The 19,688-nt window shown below is 54.3% G+C and overlaps 7 non-coding genes across 7 annotated transcripts; 3 read left to right on the top strand and 4 right to left on the bottom strand.

Annotated features, from left to right (window-relative positions):
• Window positions 1-686: 686 nt before the first annotated feature.
• TRNAS-UGA (transfer RNA serine (anticodon UGA)) lies at window positions 687-768 on the bottom strand. The gene has a single exon. It is a non-coding gene; the product is annotated as a tRNA-Ser (tRNA).
• A 3,416-nt stretch (window positions 769-4,184) lies between these two features.
• Window positions 4,185-4,293, bottom strand: TRNAL-CAA (transfer RNA leucine (anticodon CAA)). The gene is made up of 2 exons: window positions 4,256-4,293; window positions 4,185-4,230 (listed from the first exon to the last, which is right to left on the bottom strand). It is a non-coding gene; the product is annotated as a tRNA-Leu (tRNA).
• A 2,363-nt stretch (window positions 4,294-6,656) lies between these two features.
• Window positions 6,657-6,728, bottom strand: TRNAE-UUC (transfer RNA glutamic acid (anticodon UUC)). The gene has a single exon. It is a non-coding gene; the product is annotated as a tRNA-Glu (tRNA).
• A 2,099-nt stretch (window positions 6,729-8,827) lies between these two features.
• TRNAC-GCA (transfer RNA cysteine (anticodon GCA)) lies at window positions 8,828-8,899 on the top strand. Its single transcript has one exon. It is a non-coding gene; the product is annotated as a tRNA-Cys (tRNA).
• Window positions 8,900-9,823: 924 nt separating this feature from the next.
• On the top strand, window positions 9,824-9,905 carry TRNAS-AGA (transfer RNA serine (anticodon AGA)). The gene has a single exon. It is a non-coding gene; the product is annotated as a tRNA-Ser (tRNA).
• A 2,178-nt stretch (window positions 9,906-12,083) lies between these two features.
• Window positions 12,084-12,165, top strand: TRNAS-UGA (transfer RNA serine (anticodon UGA)). The gene has a single exon. It is a non-coding gene; the product is annotated as a tRNA-Ser (tRNA).
• Window positions 12,166-17,470: 5,305 nt separating this feature from the next.
• On the bottom strand, window positions 17,471-17,542 carry TRNAC-GCA (transfer RNA cysteine (anticodon GCA)). The gene has a single exon. It is a non-coding gene; the product is annotated as a tRNA-Cys (tRNA).
• Between the last annotated feature and the right edge of the window lie 2,146 nt (window positions 17,543-19,688).

The following is a 19,688-nucleotide window of genomic DNA, read 5'->3' on the forward strand; positions in this document are numbered from 1 at the left end:
GTTCCTTGGTTTACTCAGCCTGGGAGTTGGGCTTTTCCCAAGCAGCAGGAGCTGTGTTTACCTGGGGAGCCACAATAAGAGCAGAACCCCCTCACCCCTGTTGCTGCTTGGCTTTGAACCTGGAGGCTTTTGCATATTAGGCAAACATGATAACCACTACCCCACAGAAACATGGGACAGAAACATGCTTGTCAGTTTTTTTCTGTACATAAAGTTGGACAAATATTCTGTTACTAATTCTTTGCCCAAGGCAGAGCAAGAGCAGGGAACAAGACCCCCCCCCCCTTTCCCCTCCCCAATACTTCTCTAGACCCTTTGCTCCCAACACAGGGGAGGAGGGGAGGCGCTGTGCGCCTCGGGAGGAGTGACCCACTTCATATCCCCAGCATTTCTGCCCTTCATGGATGGACCTTTGGGGGCAGGCCCAGACGCTCCATCCTCTCAACTCCTATCACACACTAGAGCAGGGCAGCCCCCAGGGGTAGGGCTGAGCCATGGGGTGCTGGGCAAGGGGCAGAGGCTGCAGGAGCTGAGAGTTTCCCTAGAGCTCAGGGACCCACAATGCGGCATCATGCCCAGTGTCTCTCTCGGAAAGGTGCAGAAAGGGATTGACTGGGGGCAGGGAGAGTGGCTCAGGGGTTGTGCAGTTTGTTGCTTGGTCAGGGGTGTGGTCAAAACACAGAGCTCGCTGTGAGCAGGATTTGAACCTGCGCAGGGAAACCCTATTGGATTTCAAGTCCAACGCCTTAACCACTCGGCCATCACAGCTATGAAGTCGGTACTGCCCCAGGGCCAGGAAAACTGGTAACTAATCCCAGTGCCCAGGCCTGACGGCACCTACCCCACCGAATTCACACAGCAAACCTGGCTCCCCGAGCACAGAGGGAGCTTGGGGGGCTCATTGCTGGGCCGTGGGGTGAAGCATCAAACCAGCCCCCTCCTGTGGGCCTGTGAGTGTTGCTGTCCCTGCTGTACAGACAGGGCCATGGAGACAGGGAGAGGTTCACTGAATGGGCCAAGGTCACCCAGCAAGTTAGAGCCCAGCTCTGCCCCCAGCGTCCTGCCCCACCCACCGACGTGCTGACTCCCTCGCTGCCAGGGGGCTGTTTGCATTGGCCTCTTTTGTTTTCTTTTCTGCTGGGAGACATTGGGACAGTTGGCCAGGGCGTCCCGCAGTTGCCATCTCCCTCTGTGCAGGTGCTGTCCAGAGCCCCGACTAGCAAACGCTGACACTGCTGTTAGGTCCAGACCAGAGGGGAGTGTTTAAGGGTTATTTCAGAAGAAGGGTTTCTCCCCAAATAACTGCATCTAAACGGTGTTTTTTATTTCATAATAAAGTATTTTGAAACAACGCCCGGACGCAATTATGCAAATGTAGCGCGGGATATTTAAATCCCAATTTCATTTACAATTTTGAATGTCTCCATTTGCATCCCTCTCCTGAAGGAGACTGCAAGTGTCGACATGTCCTGGGTGTTGCAAACTCCCAGCACTCACCTGATGTTCCCTCCCCGCTGCCTGAAGCTGTTTGGGAGTCCTCCTGCATCCCCTGGAGCTGCAGGTCATCAGCGTTGTCATCCTAAAGCTGCAGCCGCTGCTGCCCAGGTGTCTCCATCCCAGACTCCACAACTATCCCTGGAGACAGGGGCTCCCCACACCCCGGGATTCGGTCCAGTTCCTCACAGTATGCACAGTGCTGCGGTGCTTCCCCAGAGCAGGAGCTGCGCTCAGGGGCCCTGACATACCCCCCCACAATTCCTTAACCTTGGCTCTGACTTGGTCTAGGATGCAGGAGTGGGGAGGTGGCCTTTCTCTGCAAGGCCATCAGCCATTCAGCCATAAATGTCTGCATTCCTCCACCTGGACTGCAGGGACTCCTCCTGGGATCACGGCTCCAAGAGGGTCTTTATCTCTGGCCTAGACACTGACAGTGCCTGGCGTTTGCTGCCCCTTGCTTGGTCCTGTGATGTGTCCTTGAAGGAGTCTCTGGGGGCTTGTGCCTGTGACATGGCTCTCTGGAAGGCAGACGTGCTCCACCTTAGCCAAACGACCCAGAAACAACATTTTACAGCAACAAACACAAGAACAGCTCTTGGTCCTGATCGCCAGGCCACACAGAGTATCCAGAAGTCACTTCCCTATCTCTCCTTTGGCTGCTCTAGAGCTTAGCCCAAAGTCCAATAAACTCTACTCTCCCACCCAACAACCTCTGGGACTCCTCTCCTGCCCAGCTCCTCACACCACGGAGAGCGCAGGGCAGCCACTACCCCAGCATCGGCACTTCTGGTCTTTGCTTAATGGCCAAGAAGTTCTGCTTTACCCAAACCACACAGACACCCTCTCGCCTCTGGCCAGCCTCATGGCAGACATGGGCTTCCCTCACTAATTTTCCCAGCAGCTTTGCAGGCAGGCATTGGTGGTATAGTGGTGAGCATAGCTACCTTCCAAGCAGTTGATCTGGGCTTGATTCCCAGCCAATGCAATGTAAAGATGGAGCACCCTGAAAGAACAGGCACAAATGGGTTCTGCAGCTGTCAGCTGCCTCTCTCTGTTTTTCATCCTCTCCGAAAGCATGCACAGTAATGAGGTTCCTCCCTCACATACCCCTGCCACAATTCCTTGACCTTGGCTCTGACTTGGTCTAGGATGCAGGGGTAGGAGGGAGGTGACCTTTCTTTGCTAGACAATTGGCCATTCAGCCATAAATGTCCACATTCCTCCGCATGGACTGCAGGGCCTGCAGAGACTCCTCCTGGGACCACAGCTCCAAGAGGGTCTGTATCTGTGGCCCAGACCATGACAGTGCCTGGCATTTGCTGCCCCTTGCTTGATTTGATTCCCAGCCAATGCAAGGTGGGAAGGGAACAGGCAGCCTCCTGGGGGAGATCTTATTTAACCCTGAGCAACAGGCACAAGTGGGTCCCACAGCCAAGGGCTCCCTCTCACCGCTTTTCGTGGGGAGCAGCTCAAACAAAACTAATTTGGCTGTTGTGGGGTCTGCATGGGGCTTGTACCTGTGACCTGGGCATTATTAGCATCAAGCTTTAAACAGCTGAGCCAGCAGGCCCGGGAGTAGCCCCACAATAGCGGGAAGAGAAGAGTTTTCCCTGCTATTGGGGAAAGCAGGCCAGGCCAAGGGCCTTTTAGCCACTGGGGCTGTGCAGGCTGGAGCCTCCTCCTACCATTTTCTGGCTTGTTTCTGCTTCCCTGTCCATAGCAGGTAGCTGAGGAAGGGGAGGGGGATAGAACAGTCACCACAGCAAACATATCTGTGCCTAGCACAGGGCTTGAACCCATGACCTTGACATTACTAGCTCTATGCACTGAACAACTGAGCTAGCCAGCCAAACGAGACACGGTTCACAAATGGCCCTTTCAGAAAGGCGTGTCCAGCAGCTGGCGGGCTGTCTCTGCAGTTGCCAATGGCTCTTCTCTGACAGGGTCACTAGCGACTCACTGTGACATGGGCTGGCTAGTCTAGCTGGTTTGAGGGTTGGTCAAGGTGGCTGGTGGCCGGCATGGCGCACTGAGATCCAGGGCAAAGAGGCAGCTGGAATCTCTTGCTGCCAGCACCTTGCCTCCCAGCTTCTTCCCTGTCGGCAGCAGCCGCAGCCCCTTTCAGCCACTGGGTCAGCCTGGGAAAGGAGACAGGAATGGGGCCAAGTAGGGAGTCAGGCTGAGGGGGCAGGCGACAGCTTCTCTCTTGTGCACTGCTGAGGAGAAAAACTCCCTGAGCAGGACCATAAAGTCAATTTAAAAGAGCATTTAGAGAGGGGCACCAAGGGGGCAAGAGTCAGTGCCTGGCAGCTTCTGGGACACAGGAGAGGTCTCCCCTGGCCACCCATGGAACTGCTGGTTCAGGAAAAGGCTGATTGGGGAGGAGTGTTGGGAAGAAGGAAACCACAAGCCTGGAGCAGGTGCAGAGGCTGCTGTGACTGGCACTGGCAAGGCAGGGCTCTGACTGCAATTGCTGGGACAGGAGAGCAAACACCACACGCCCTTGTGATTCCCTGGGGGTGTCCGTGCTCAAAGAGCCTGAGGGTGCAACCTCTACAGCTCCTGCAGCCATGGAGAGTGAGAGTCTGTGGGCATCAGGTGCTTCTCACTTCCTACAATGTCAGGAGAAATGGGGAAATGAGGTCACCTCTCTAGACATAAAAGAGATTATTTAAGAAAAGAGGATGTGTCAGGAGTGGGATTTGAACCCACGCCTCCATTTGGAGACCAGAACACCCAACTAAGGGAAAGACAAGTCCTTGAGTCTGGCGCCTTAGACCGCTCGGCCATCCTGACACCAATGCAGAGACCTCTAATGGCAGTTTTCTTACATGTGAGTTGCTCGGGGAGGCGGCAGGAGCACCTCTCTTCCCCCATCTAACAGCCGCTCTACAGCCCAGCTGGGTTTATCCCCACTCACCCTCATCTACCATTGTGGGGTGTTTTGCAGGGAGCTGACAAGAAACAAAAGAGGAGAAAACTCTGGCCGGCAGAACTGAGGCTTGGGAGTCTCCTGTGCCAGGGAGTCTGTGTCAGTGCGCCTGGGGATCCTGAGCTGGGTGGCTCCTGGGCTTGTTGGCTCCATTCCAGGGGTGTCTCTTCTGCAGGGCGGTGCTTGTTCCCGGGGCTAACGCTTATCTCTGGGACACACTTTGTGCAGGGACCGTTGGTCTTTGTGCCACAGTACGTGTCTGGGACGTGGGAGTGAGGAACCTGCCTCAAATAGACACGTATCCACCCTCCGCAGTGCTCTGCTTGAGACCCCGGGGCCCTGGCTTTGACTGGTGCCTGGCACGTGGGGAATTAGATCTAGGGGGAGATTTCTAGAGCCCCACAACAGCTGCTGCTCACATGCAGATGTGCACATCTGTCTGGTTTTACTGGGCACCCAGCCTGCTTCCTGTCCCTGCCAACCTGGGCAAAGCGGCATCACTGGCTCAGGGGTTCCTCTCCTCAGTGCACTGCAGAGAAAGCCCTTGTGTGTTAAAGGGCCTCAGGGAGCCCAGAGCAGAGGGAGCTGGGAATCTAGTCCCATTGATCCCCTCAACACACACACACAGTCCCAGCCCCAAGCCCCCCCCACATCCCTAATCCTGTGCCCTGACTTCTCTACCCTTCCACATCCTCACCCCTGTCCTGAGCCCCACCCCCAACACACAATCCCCAGATCCCTGCCTTGAGCCTCTCACACTCCACTCCACACTTTAATTTCTGACAGGTACTGTCCTATCACAACCCCTCCCCCAACTTCCTGCCTTAACCCTCACCCCTGCCCAAGGGGTGGTGCCCAATAGAACAGTCCCTGTAAGAAATGTGTCACTTTCACCCCTGGGAGCAGCTCAGCCATGCAAAGGGGCTGCCTGGGGCAGGACATTAGCCCTGGAGGGCAGGGGTGGGTGTGGCAGTGACATCACAAGGGCCTTTTGCAGCCCCTCAGCTTATTGGCTAACGGAGGTTGAGAGCCTGTGTGGGGGCAGGGAAGTAGCTGCCTGAGAAATGTGCTGGGCTGCTGGCCGGGAGTGAGCCAGGTAAGTCTCCCAGCCAGAGCCTGCCTCTGGCACCCCAGCCCCTCCCTTCCCTCAACCCACTGGTACCCCATGTAAACCAAACCCTCTGCCCCCGTCCTGAACCCTCACCCCTCCCAGATCCTGCACCCCAATCCTCTGCCCCAGGTCACAACCCAACCTCCTGCAACTGTTCCTGCACCCCAGTCCTCTGCCCCAAGCTCCTGTCTGCACCAACCTACATCCCAGACCCCCTCCTCCTCCATTAATAGCATGGAAAAGTGCAGCCCTGGGAGTGGTTCCCCATCAAAAGTCATTGCCCAGGCCAGCCCTAACCTGTGCAGCAACCCAGCCCCCCCCCCCCCCAACTGCTTAATGAGCCCTGCCAGGGGCTCAGGACTCTGCCCATGGAGCTGCCATGTCTTCTCCAGAGCCCTTAGGTTGGCACCGGGGAGGACTGAGTCCAGACAGTGCCCAGCAGAGTCCAGCAAGGGCAGAGGGAAGAGCTGGGATGTGGGGGTGGGGCCGGGGGCTGTTCTGAAAGGCTGCAGGCGCCGTTAGACCCTTTTTTCCTTCCCTGTCTCACCCCAGCACTGAGCAACACTCAGTGTCGGTCTGAGCATCCGTCCTGCTCTGGGACGTGTCTCTGTGGCTCTCGCAGTGAGGCCCCTCCCTGGCAGCACCGAGCAGTGAGAGCTGAGTGAAGGGGGAGGCAGGCCCAGGGGGAGAAGCCTTCATGACTGTGTCAGAGGGAGGCTCTGCCCTGGCCAGTGGGGAATCGTTGCCTCTCTGAGGGGCCCAGGCCTGGTGGGTCATTTCCCCAGGTTACTGAGTGGGGGCTGGAGCCAGTTCTGGGTTGTCTCCTTCAACAACCAAACTGAACCAATGGATCTTGTGCTGACCTGACACTGCGCTGGGCTAGTGCTGTGTGTGCCACAGAGCTTCCTGCAGGGCTGCCCACATGGGAGAGGGGAGGGGCAGTTTGAGTCACCCAGCTCTGCCCCTTCTGAAGGGCTTGTGAGAATGGCAGGAGCTGTCTTGGCAGTGAGGGAGAGGTGGGAAAAGGGCCCTGAGTGAACCTCTTGGGTCACAGCTGCTGTAACAATGAGGTAAGATGAATGAGTGGGCAGTTATCATGTGAAAACTGAGGCTGGTTTCCCTGACTGGGAATTGAACCCAGGCCTCAGCAGTGAAAGTGCTGAATCCTAGCCACTAGACCATCAGGGACACATAAGCAGGGCTCTTTCCTTACCTGCACTAGCCTTTCACAGGCCACTTTCTGTCCCCTTTGGTATGTGGGTTCGTTCTCTATTGCCCAGAGGGGACAAGAACAGAAACCAAACAGAACATCAGAACAGCCAGACTGGGCCATGCCAGTTGCCCAACTAGCCCAGGATCCTGTCTCACAACAGCAGCCAATTTCATTGCCCAGTGGGAATCCTCAGGACAGACAATTGTTAAGTGATCCCTCCTGTTGACCATTCTTAGCTTCTAGAATACACCAGCTAGGGACACCTGCCCTGTCCATCCTGGTTCAATGCCATTGATTGACCTTCCCTGCATTACATTATCCAGTTCTGTTTTGGACCTTTTTGTAGATTTCACCTTCACAATATCCTGTGGCAAGGAGTTCCAGTGGGCACAAAAATGCTTCTTTTTAATTTATTTTTAATTTGGCTACTTACCAGTTTCATTCTGTCACCCAGGATCTTGAGTTGGAGAAAATAATTCTTATTGCTTTCTGCACCCCTGTCATCATTACATAAAACCCTGTCCCATCGCCCCTGAGTCTAGACTACATCTAGACTGTGCTCTCCCCAACATCCCCTCCCGCAGAAGAAATGCAAATCTGCTGATCCTTTTTGAGGAAGAGATTTTTCCGATATTTGGCCCCGTGTAGCCCACCCATGGTGGGTGGGGCAGGAAAACTGCTCAGAGCCGGGGGAATTAGCTCCGGTGGCAGAGCCCTCACTTAGCACGTGAGAGGCAGTGGGATCAATAGCCACATTCCTCAGTGTCTGGTGTTCTCCTTCCTTCTTCTCACAGGCAGAGTCGGGGGGCTCTGAGCATCCAGAGACCCCTCCCTCTTCCTCCCTGGTCTCCGAAAAAACCCACCTAGTGGGCACGGAGCTGCTGGGCCTGGTGGAGTGTTGGGAGAGAGGTAGGGCTCCCTTTGCACACAAGAGGTAGGAGGATTCACTCCCATCTTCTCCTGCCTGCTCACTGGTGCTGAGGGGCCGGCCCCTTTCCTGCCGCCCCAACTCTTATTCCCACAATGCACTTTGTTCAGGGGCCGTTGGTCTTCGTGCCAAGGCGCGTGGCTGAGAGCCAGGACTCAGGACCCTTCCCCAAATATACAACCGCCCCCCACCCAAACCCTCTGTTCAGCTCACACTGTCTGGCTGCCTCCAGCATAGGCTGAGCAGGTGACCTGCCTTACAGCTGGGAGAGCATCAGGCACCTGAGCACAAGTCTGATGAGTCTGGGGACCAAGCTCCATTGGGCCTCAGACACCCAGCACAGGAGTAAAACTGCCCCTGGGGAACCTCAGGACAAGGAATGTAAAACATACAGAGCACGAGGAGCTCACAAGCAACCAACCCAGGCCCAGCAGGTCCTACTGAGATTTGAACTCAGATTGCAGGATTCAGAGTCCTGAGTGCTGCCCCTTACACCACGTGACCTGCATATATAGTTTCTGGTGGGGACCTGGGACACTCAGGTCTCAGGCTGGCTTCTGCTCTCCTGGCTTCCCACCAACAGCTTCATCTCTCAGGACTCTCTGGCTACTTCTACACAGCACATTGATTTTGGAATAAGCTGGTCTTGAATAGTGATTCCAAAATAGCTTATTTTGAACTAGCACTTCTACACTGCAGGGAAACCTCAGAATAGTCCGAGGCAGGCTCCCCTAATGCAGACGAGCTACCTCGATTTAGAGCCCTGGGAGAAATAATAGAATGATCCTAGGGAGGGGCCATTTTGAAATAGCAGAAGTGGCGCATCTCCACGCGCACTATTTAAATAGCTAATTGGGAACAGGCGTTATTCTTTGTAGAGTGAGGTTTGCAGATTACTTCACATTAACGGAATTGCTGCACAGACTTTGGCATTGTTATTCTAAACGGCCATTATTCCAAAATAACTTTTCTGTGTGGACATAATCTGTGTCCTGCCCCAGCTCTGCTGCATTCAGGACAAATTCCTTGTTAGGGTCCATCACAACCTGGGGTCAGTGAGGTTCCGTCCCACCTGAGATGTGTCACACAAAAGCCTCTTGTTTCCTGCCCAGTGCCCAACATGGGCTGCAGGAATTAGTTTTGTATGGGGGTGTAGCTCAGTGGCAGAGTGTTTGACTGCAGATCAAGTGGTCCTTGGTTCAAATCCAAGTGCCCCCTTAGAGAATTTTCCTTCAATAGAAACGTTTACCTCTCCAGTTCTATTGCACCCTGGATTTCCATTGTATGTGGACTCTTTAAATGAATACAAGCTGTTAAAGTTTTCTGGCACCAATACACATAAACCAGGTAAACTGATCTCTCAGCTAGAAGATCCTCAAATCAGCTGTGTGTCTGGTTTCTGTTTCCATCCATTCAACAAGGGTGTGATCTGAATACCCATTGGCAGGTCCTTGGTCTCCGTGGGCTGGGCTGTGCAGAAGAACAAGAACCACACTCAGCTGGGGAGGACGGGCTGCCGTCAACTTTCTGGAGTTCAATTTAGTGAGTCCAAGTAAGACCAGAGAGCACCTGACTAGTGGCCAGAAGTCTGCTCTTGCTGCCTTTGGTATTGCTGTGGGGACATGGCCAAGCTCAAATGAAGGAAGTCGACTCCAGCTACATAAGGCACGATGGTGGGAAGAGCAGAGACATTGGCCAGGCACCACTGGGGGCTGCCTCCCTCACCTCCCCCAGACCTGGCAGGTGCCTGGGCCAGCGTAGCCATGGGGCTGCTCTCTGGGACAGCAAACACGGACACAAGGCAGGATTCTCTCATTCTAGGGCCATTCATTGGTTTTTTACCTGTCACAGCTACAGACTAACAGCCCCCCCCCCCCGAGGGAGAGACTATGTGCCCCCCCCCCGACCTTTTGTTTGCTGTTCCCCAGGTGCAGGAGGCCCAGTTTCTGGATCACTCACTGGCCCTGCAGGAGGGGGCTGGTTTGATGTTTCACCCCACAGCCCAGCAACAAGCCTCCAAACTCCCCCTGTGCTTGGGGAGCCAGGTTTTCTGTGTGAATTCTGTGGGGCAGGTGCCGTCAGGCCTGGGCACTGGGATTATTTACCAGTTTCCCTGGCCCAGAAGGCATTGCTGAGCTCACAGCTGTGGTGGCTGAGTGGTTAAGGCATTGGACTAGAAGTTCAATGGGGTTTCCCTATGCAGGTTCAAATCCTGTTTACAGCAATACTTCACTTTTGCCAACTCCTGTTGTTAGGGCAACAAGTTACCCAACAGAATAGACCCTCCTGTCCCATCTGCAGGGACACCTGGACTATGCCTACACCGGCAGATTATTGTACAAGAATGGCTGTTCTTCTGGAAAGCGTCCATACTGCCTGCCTGCTCTTGCACAAGAAGATTTACAGTACGGCGTGGTAAGGGAGGGCTTCTTGAGTAAGAACTATGCTTATTTTTAACAGGTGTAAGCCCTCTTGTGCAGGAGCTCTTGCGCAAGAGGGCAGTGTGAACGCTCATCAGGGATTTCTTGCGCAAGAAAGCCCAATGGCTAAAATGGCTTTGGAGGGGTCTCAAGGCCTGTGTAGCCCAAGAAATGTGATTGGCAGCTGGTATCCACAATCTTTTTGTCAGTTTCAGGGCAATCTAAGGATCCCTTGCGAAGCAAGCACTACAGTCTGCAACTCTACCAGCTGAGCTACAAAAGGCTGCCTGAGTAATGCTCATTTGTACTGGCCCATCTACAAATGTCAGGGCAGAAGAACCCAGGAGCACAGGGGTGCTTCACAAGCAGAAAGACCCCGAGCTAGATCCATTTATATCACAGCAAAAGAAAAATAGCTGGGTGCAGAAGGGGCAGATCCAAAAAAACAAACCGGTTGAGTGAATCTTGTTCTAGCCTCTCACTTGTGCTGCTCGCTGTCCCAGACAGATCCCAAGGCAATAGCTCCACGCTCAATGGATGGGTTAGCAGAGGCCCGGGGGCAATAGGCAGAGCCTGGCAGCTGCTGGGACCCAGCAGAAGGCCCAAAAATCTCTTCTCAGCAGCCTGAGGACAAGCAACCTAAAGCGGGAGGGTTTTGCAACAACCAGCCTAGGAAAATCCCACTGACAGTTGAACTCCAGTTGCAAAGTTCAAAGCCCTGAGCGCTGCCCCTTGCAGCATGGGACAAACAGCTGATGTTTTTGCTGGGTACCTGTGACTCTCAGCTCTCAGGCTGCCTCTGTTCTCCCGGCTCCCTCCAGCTGCCCCATCCCAGCTGCTTATTTATTTTTGTTTTTATTTAAATACCAGCTCTAGTAGAAGCCGTGTGACACTCTCCCCTCCCCCATCACGGCATGGACAGGTCGCCGCCCCCAATCAGACTCTGGAATGGCCCCCTGCTTCCCCCTGACCCCATGGGACTGAGAGGAAAGAGGCCAAGGCCAGGCTGGAGGCAGGGGAAGCAGAGAGAGCCCAAGTCTACATAGCTCCTTTTTGTGCTCCTACAAGAGTGTGTGGCCTAAAGGATGAGGGATCTGACTCCTTATTAAGGATTCAAGTCCCTGTGCAGTTGGGTTTACCTCCATTTGTCTGTGATTGTAGATCTTGCTATCTTTGGCCTGGAAAGGTCCTATGTAGCACTGTGGTTTTTCTGTAACCCTATTGGAAGGCCTGTAGCTATTCAGTAGGTCTAAACTGAAGCCATCTTCTGCAGCCAGATGGAAGAGCAGCAGCAATTAGCTGTAAAGCCTGGAGTCACATGCTCACATTCCAGCTATATGACATTTAAATAATGTTACACAAGGGGGGGGAGTGTCTTATCTTAGTGGCACCCACTGTCACCAGGCAGGAAACAGATCTCACGGTGACTAGAGAAAACTTAATTACCCGCATGTTGTCTGGCAAAAGACTGCTTACCAATAGTTGTGGTTGTGCAATTGGTGTTCTATGATTCTTGTCCTCACTTTCCTATTGTTTGTCTGCGTGATAGTCTGGTTTAGATCTGTTTCTGTCTGTTGTATAATTGATTTTTCTGGGTGTAAATCAACTAAGGCAGTGGGGTCTGATTGGTTAGGTCATTCTGTTACAGTATGTTATGTTTGGTTAGTGAAATTATACTAAAATAATTGGTTAAGGAAGAACTAAGCGGTATTGAGTTTCTCTATATAAACTGGGGTCCCAGGAGACCAGCAAGAAGAAGGAAAAGGGGAGAAGAGAAGAGGAAGGAAAAGGGAAAGGAAGACCAAGAAGGAGGAGAGAAGACCTGGAAGCAGAACTCACCTGCAAGGCAGCCTAAGACCAGAACAGCCAGAACTCCTCTGCACAGCTGTTGAAATAGTTTGCTGTGTGAATTCTATGGCAGGTGACGTTAGGCCTGCGCACTGGGATTATTTACCAGTTTCCCTGGCCCCCCAACATATGCAGCTGCGATGGCCGAGTGGTTAAGGCGTTGGACTTGAAATCCAGTAGGGTTTTCCTGCATAGGTTCAAATCCTGCTCACAGCGAAGCCTGTGTTTTGGCCACACCCCTTCCTAGGGCAACAAGGGCCTCTGTGAGTTACCAGCAGTGGGACTGTTAGACAACGTGTACGCTCACGGCTTCTTGCGCAAGAAAACGTCCACACTGCCATGTGCGAGCTGTGCTTTTGCGGAGGAGCGCTCATGGCAGTGTGGACTCTTTCTTGCGCAAGAAAGCTCTGGTGGCCATTTTAGCCATAGGGCTTTCTTGTGCAAGAAATCCCTGCTGATCATCCACACTGCTCTCTTGTGCAAGAGGGCTTACACCTGTCAAAAAAGAGTGTAGCTCTTGCGCAAGGATCCCTCTCTTACCACGCCGTACTGTAAATTTATTTGCGCAAGAGCGGGCAGGCAGTGTGGATGCTCTGTAGATTCCTGCGCAAGAACGGCTGTACTTGCGCAAGAAGCCGCGAGTGTAGACAGAGCCTTAGTGTCACCGTCTAACTAATTGCACCATTAGGCCATGTCTTCACTCAGGTGGAGATTTCTGCTGCAATCCCTCTCAGGGATTACGTCTGCACTGCAGGCTTTTTGCACAAAAACTTGCAGAGCGTCTATACGGCACACATGTTCTTGCGCAAGGAAATTTACAGTACAGCATCAGAAAACAGGGCTTCTTCCGGAAGAATTATTGCTCTCCCAACGAGGAATAAACCCTCTTGTGCAAGAGCTCTTCCACAAGAGGGCAGTGTTGACAGGCAACATTAATTAATTAATTTATTGTGCAAGAAGCCCCTATCTGAAATGGCCATCAGTGCTTTCTTGCACAAGAGAGCGTCCACACTGCCATGGATGCTCTTTCACAAAAGCACATGGCACTGTGGACCCTCTCTTGTGCAAGACCTTTTGCAAAAGAACTATTCCACAAAAGAGTTGTTGCACAAGAAGCTACCACTGGACAGTCTACCTCCACTTAGATCCCCAGGAGGCACTGGGGAATACTAACTTTGGATGGCCATGGGCAGGAGCTATTTTGAAATAGCAGCAGTGGAGGGGCGTTATCCCTCGTGCAATGAGATTTACTGATTTGGAACTAAGCTGTGGCTGGCTTTTGGGGTGAGTGAGTAGGAAGAGAGAGGGGCCACTGGAGGCTCTTGGCCCTTTGGATGGCTCTGTTAGAGAAACAGGGGCCACACATCATTGAAGAACGTGGGTATCAATCCCACATGCTAACGAGCACTTTAGCACTGGAGCTAATTCCCTTGTAATGCAGTTCTGGAATTGTCTGAAGTGGCGCTAAGCTGCGGGACTTCTGTCCATCCCTGGGAAGCCGACACTACCTCCATTTTCACTTGAGGTAAGTAGTGGGGCTTCTCGGGGGTGGGAGGGAAATGGGGGCGGGGCGGACAGGACGCCTCACGAGCGACTGGTCGAGGCCTCGCAATCGACCACTAGATCACGATCGACCTGTTGGTGACCACGGAACTATACGGAGTGTGCTTGTGTGTGTGTGTGAGTGCATGAGTGTGATGTGTCATATGCATATGATAAACATTGATTAATGTATGTATGTTCAACAAATGTGGCGTGTTGCCTTATCCCTCTGAAAAAAATCCCGGGTGCTTTTTTTAAGCATAACACAACCACTTAACCCTTAACGGTTCACACTAATGCACCCCCCACTAAGCTACTTCAGCAGCTATGGGGGCTGTTCTGACGTCACCACTTCTCCCACAGCAGTGCACAAGAGATGCTGTTGCTGGTGGCCCTGCAGGGCAAGATGAGCTTTGCCTGCCCCTCACACCCTAACTCGCTACTTGGCCATTTCCTGCCGCCGTTCCTGTGCTGACCCAGTGGCTGACAGGGGTTGTGGCGGCCGACGGCAGGAAGAAGATGGGTGGTGAGACCCAAGAGGGCCCACCCGCCTCTTTCCTGCTTGGGCCTGGCTCTCAGCATGGGGCAGGCGGGGGCGCCCTGAGAGGCCATGCTGGCCACAGGGGTGTCTGGTTTGGTGACTTGCCTTTGTGTAGCTGCCTGCTATGGACAGGGAAGGAGAAAGAAGCCCTGGGAGGTGAAGCAGCGGGAGGGAAGCAAGGAGCAGAGTGTCAGCTGCCAACCGAGAGTCACAGGTGCCCTCTGCCTCCTGGGACCGCCCCTCCCTGAGCCGCCAGCCCCCTGTCTCTCACCGTGCGCCCCTTGGGGAGTCCACTCGCTCTGGGCTCCGGGGGCCTCCCGCTCCCACAGGGAATGACACAGCCCTGTGCCCTCGCCCAGAGCCACTCCCAGCCCGTGTGAAACAGGAGGGTTCATTGAGCGTCTGACACAGCACAGGGACCCAGGCAGGCAGCAGGGGCTGCGGGTGGGGAGTGAGGGCACCAGAGGGGGCAGGGAAACAAGTAGCACCAAGACTCTTGCCACCAGGGTCTGGCCACCCGACTCCCTGCCCAGGCTGCTGGGACCCCGACCACTTCAGCTGCCAGGTCAGCCCGGGAGCTAAGGCAGGAATGGGGGGAGGAGCAAGTCAAACTGCAGGTGGCAGGAAACACCAGTCTCGCCTTCCTGGGCCGGGCACGACGGCATCATGTTTGTGACACGGCTGCCAGACATCCCGGATGGTTTGTCAGTAGCTCAGTGTGGGGAGCCTAAGATGAAACATTTAAAGGTCCCTGGTTCAATGCCAGGCTTTGCCATGTCTCTCGGTGCAGCAGGGCCCTCTGCTCCCCAGCCATGCTAGTGCCCTGTGACATCCCCTCATCCATCTTTGCCACAGCCCAGCACTGGAAGCTCAGGTCCATCTGATTAACCCCCTTCACTTCCAACTCTCCCTCAGAGTTGCTGCTTCCTTGGCTAAAGTCCCCTTCCCCTGTGTGTGTGGCTGGCAGGGGTTACTAGATGGATCCATTCACATGCAGCTTCACTGAAACCCCCCCTGTTCCCCTGCACCCAGATCAGTCCGTGTCACTGGCTCAGGGATTTCTCTCCCCAGCGCACTGCAGAGAAAGCCCTTGTGTGTTAAAGGGCCCCAGGGAGCCCAGAGCACAGGGAGCTGCGATTCTAGACCCATTGATCCTCTCAACACACACACAGTCCCAGCCCCAAGCCCCCCCACATCCCTAATCCTGTGCCCTGACTTCTCTCTCCTTCCACATCCTCACCCCTCCCCTGAGCCCCGCACCACTCTCACACACTCCCCTACTTCCTGCTTTGAGCCTCCCCCTCCCTCCTGCCCAGCCCAAGGGGTGGTGCCCAATAGAAGAGGCCCTGTGAGAAATGTGTCACTTTCACCCCTGGGAGCAGCTCAGCCATGCAAAGGGGCTGCCTGGGGCAGGACATTAGCCCTGGAGGGCAGGGGTGGGTGTGGCAGTGACATCACAAGGGCCTTTTGCAGCCCCTCAGCTTATTGGCTAATGGAGGTTGGGAGGCGATGACCTCACAGAGAGTCCATGACAGTGGCCAGGTGGGACAGGCTGCAGGGCAGGGGCCATCTCAGAGCCCCCCTCATGGCTTTCCTGGCTTTCCTGCAGGGAGTCTCCTTCTTGACAATTGCCTTTGAGGCCTTTCTGGAGCCTTCTCCTTTTCCATGACTGACTGACCTAGAAGGCAGATATCCCTGTTGAGAAGGGAAGAGACACAGCAGGGGAGTTAGGTTAAGTGGTAGAGTGCTTGCTTTGCATGCAAGAGGCAGTGGGATCAATGCCCACATTCTCCAGTGTTGGGGGCAAGCCCCATTTTTCTTTCTACTGGAAAAGCCAGCCAGGGAGGGGGCTAAGTGGCTCCAGTAGCCCCCCTCCACTTCCTACTTGCTCTCCCCAAAAGCCAGCCATGCCAGGGCAGAAAGCTGCTGGACACCAGCCCTCATGGGCCAATCAGTGGCAGGAGCACTGGAGACAGGTTGCAGGTGGGGCAGAATTAGCTCCACTGGAAAAGTGCTGCCTTTGCAAGTGAGAGGTCCCATCTTCTTCCACTGACTTGCTGATGATGAGGGGCCGGCCCCTTTCCTGCTGCCCCAACTCTTATTCCCACAATGCACTTTGTGCAGGGGCCATTGGTCTTTGTGCCAAGCTGCGTGGCTGGGAACCAGGACTCAGGACCCTTCCCAAAGTATATGAATCCCCCCCCCATCCCACCGACTCTCTGTTCTACTCACACTGTCTGGCTGCTGCCCACATGGGCTGAGCTCAGGGGCCAGGTGGGTGACCTGCCCTGCAGCTGTGATGGCATCAGACCCCTCCCACCCACCTGCTCAGTCTGGAGATGGAGCTCCAGTGGCCTCAGACACCCAGCAGGAGGAACAAAAATCTCTTGGCTGAACTTCAGGGCATGGAAGCTGAAGCACCTGAATATTGTAACAACCAGCTGAGCCCCAGCAGGTCCCACTGAGATTTGAACTCAGATTGCAGGATTCAGAGTTCTGAGTGCTGCATCTTACACCATAGGACCTGGGGTGTAAAGGTGCAGTGGGCACCTCTGACTCTCAGCTCTCAGGCTGGCCTCTGCTCTTTTGCCTTCCCTCTAGCTGCTTCATCTCTCAGGACTCTCTGTCCTGCCCCAGCTTTGAAGTAGGAATAAGAGATCCTCCGGAATAGGGCTTTATTCCGGAGGATCGGGCCAGTCTAGACACTCTTTTCTGGCTTATCTACAAGCCGGAAAAAAGCGGCGGACATCTTTATTTAAATCCCACGGGGGATATTTAAATCCCCCGCGGATTTCCCTATTCTGAAGTTTAAAATTAGCATGCCCCTTTCGGAAAAGGGGCCAGTGTAGACGTAGCCTCAGTGTCTGTCTGAGCATTTTGAGGTAAGATGAATGACTGGGCAGTTGTCATGTGGAAAATGAGGCTGGTTTCCCTGACGGGGAATTAACCTCAGGTCTCAACAGTGAAAGTGCTGAATTCTAGCCACTATACCACCAAAGACACCTGTGCTTTGCTCACCTATACTAGCCTTTCGCAGGATGAGGGTGATGAGGGTCCATTCTCCCTTGCCCAAAGGGGAGAAGAACAGAAACCAAACAGAACATCAAAGCAGCCAGACGGGGCCATGCCAGTTGCCCAACTAGCCCAGGATCCTGTCTCACAACAGCAGCCAATTTCATTGTCCCGAGGGAATCCTCAGGACAGACACTTGTTAAGTGATCCCTCCCTTCACCCATTCCCAGCTCCTGAAATACACTAACTAGGGACACCTGCCCTGTCCATCCTGGTTAAATGCCATTCATTATGGCCAGCAGGGCTTCCAAAGTTGAGTAGCTCTGCATTAAGGGTTCTTATTAACGTCAAGAACCTCAAGCAATGTAAAGCCAGAGTGTGATGGAACTGGGAAGGAAAATATTTCAACTAGAAGGAAATCTTCCAAGGGGGCACTTGGAGTTGAACCAAGGACCACTTGATCTGCAGTCAAACACTCTGCCACTGAGCTACACCCCCACAGAAATTGGCATCTGCAGCCAATGTTGGCAACTGGACAAGGAACAAGAGACAAGAGGCTTTTGTGTAACTCACATCCCAGGTGCCACCCTTGGGCTTGGTCTCCACACTGAGCAGGCGGGTGGCAGGGGTCTGATGCTGTCACAGCTGCAAGGCAAGTCACCCACCTGGCCCCTGAGCTCCATGTGGGCAGCAGCCAGACAGTGTGAGTGGAACAGAGGATCGTGGGGGGCGGGGATTTGTATATTTTAGGAAGGGTCCTGAGTCCTGGCTCCCAGCCACACACCTTGGCAGAAAGACCAGCGGCCCCTGCACAAAGCGCATTGTGGGAATAAGAGTTGGGGCGGCAGGAAAGGGGCCGGCCCCTCAGCACCAGTGAGCCGGTGGGAGAAGATGGGAGTGAATCCTGCTACCTCTCATGCGAAAAAGGCAGCACTTTTCCAATGGAGCTAATTCTGCCCCACCTGCAACCTGCCTCCAGTGCTCCTGCCACTGTCTGGCCCAGGAGGGCTGGTGTCCAGCAGCTCTCTGCCCCAACGTGGCTGGTTTTGGGGAGAGCAAGTAGGAAGTGGGGACCGGGGCCGGGGGGGGGGGGGGGGGGGCTACTGGAGCCACTTAGCCCCCTGGCTGGCAAAAAGAAAATTTGGAAATTTCTCTCCTCACTGGAGAATGTGGGTATCGAGCCCAATACCGCCCACATACAAAGCGAGCACTCTACCACTTGAGCTAATTCCCCTGCCACATTTACAGAGGCCTTCTTGGACGTCTGTCATCTAGGTCAGTTAGTCCTGGGAAAGGAGAAGGCTCCAAAAAGGCCTCAAGGGCAACTCTCAAGGAGACTCCCTGCAGCAAAGCCATGGGGGGGGGGGGGGGAGGGTCTCTGAGATGGCCCCTGCCCTGCAGCCTGTCCCACCTGGCCATTGTCATGGACTCTCTGTGAGGTCATCACCTCCCAACCTCCTTTAGCCAATAAGCTGAGGGGCTGCAAAAGGCCCTTGTGATGTCACTGCCACACCCACCCCTGCCCTCCAGGGCTAATGTCCTGCCCCAGGCAGCCCCTTTGCATGGCTGAGCTGCTCCCAGGGGTGAAAGTGACACATTTCTCACAGGGCCTGTTCTATTGGGCACCACCCCTTGGGCTGGGCAGGAGGGAGGGGAAGGCTCAAGGCAGGAAGTTGGGGGAGGGGTTGTGATAGGACAGTACCTGTAAGAAATTAAAATGTGGAGTGTGCGAGGCTCAAGGCAGGGATTTGGGGAGTGTGTGAGAGTGGGGGGGGCTCAGGGCAGGGGTGAGGATGTGGGAGGTAGAGAAGTCAGGGCACAGGATCTGGGATATGGGGGAGGCTTGGGGCTGGGACTGTGTGTGTGTGTTGAGGGGATCCCTCTGCTCTGTGCTCCCTGAGGCCCTTTAACACACATGGACTGACCTGGGCGCAGGCCAATGAGGGGGGTTTCAGTGAAGCTACATGTAAATGGATCCCTCTAGCAATCCCTGCCAGCCACACGCACAGGGGGAGGGACTTTAGCCAAGGAAGCAGAAGTAGCCACTCTGAGGGAGGTTTAGAAGCAAAGATGGGCTGCTGCCAGGATGGATGAGGGGATGTCACAGGGCACGAGCATGACAAGGGGAGCAGAGAGGTCCCTGCTGCACTGAGAGACATGCCAAAGCCTGGGATTGAACCAGGGACCTTTAAATGTTTCATCTAAGGCTCCGCACACTGAGCTGCCAACAAACCCGTCTGGCTCATTATTAACTGTCCAGGATGTTTGGCAGCCGTGTCACAGCCTGAGTGTTGCTCAGCACTAGTAGGAGACGAGGAGGGACAAAATGGTCCTTTCAGAACAGCCCCCAGCCCTAACCCCAAGGACCAGCCCTTCCCTCCATCCTTACTGGGGTCTGCTGGGAATTGCCTGGGTGCCAGCCCACCCCAGTGTCAGCCTAAGGATTGACTGGTCTGTAAAAGCTGCATCCTGGAAATTAGGAAGCAGCTAAAGTGACTCTGGCGGGACTTGAACCCACAGCCTTTGAATGTCTTGCTGGACTCACATTAACCACTACAGCTTAGAAGTCCAACATTCTTTCCATTGCACCCCAGAGCCTGATGGGCTGGTGAGTTGGATATTTCCACTCTCTGCTTTGCCACTG

This window comes from Pelodiscus sinensis, chromosome 31, assembly GCF_049634645.1.
Source record: "Pelodiscus sinensis isolate JC-2024 chromosome 31, ASM4963464v1, whole genome shotgun sequence".
Classification (NCBI taxonomy): domain Eukaryota; kingdom Metazoa; phylum Chordata; order Testudines; family Trionychidae; genus Pelodiscus; species Pelodiscus sinensis.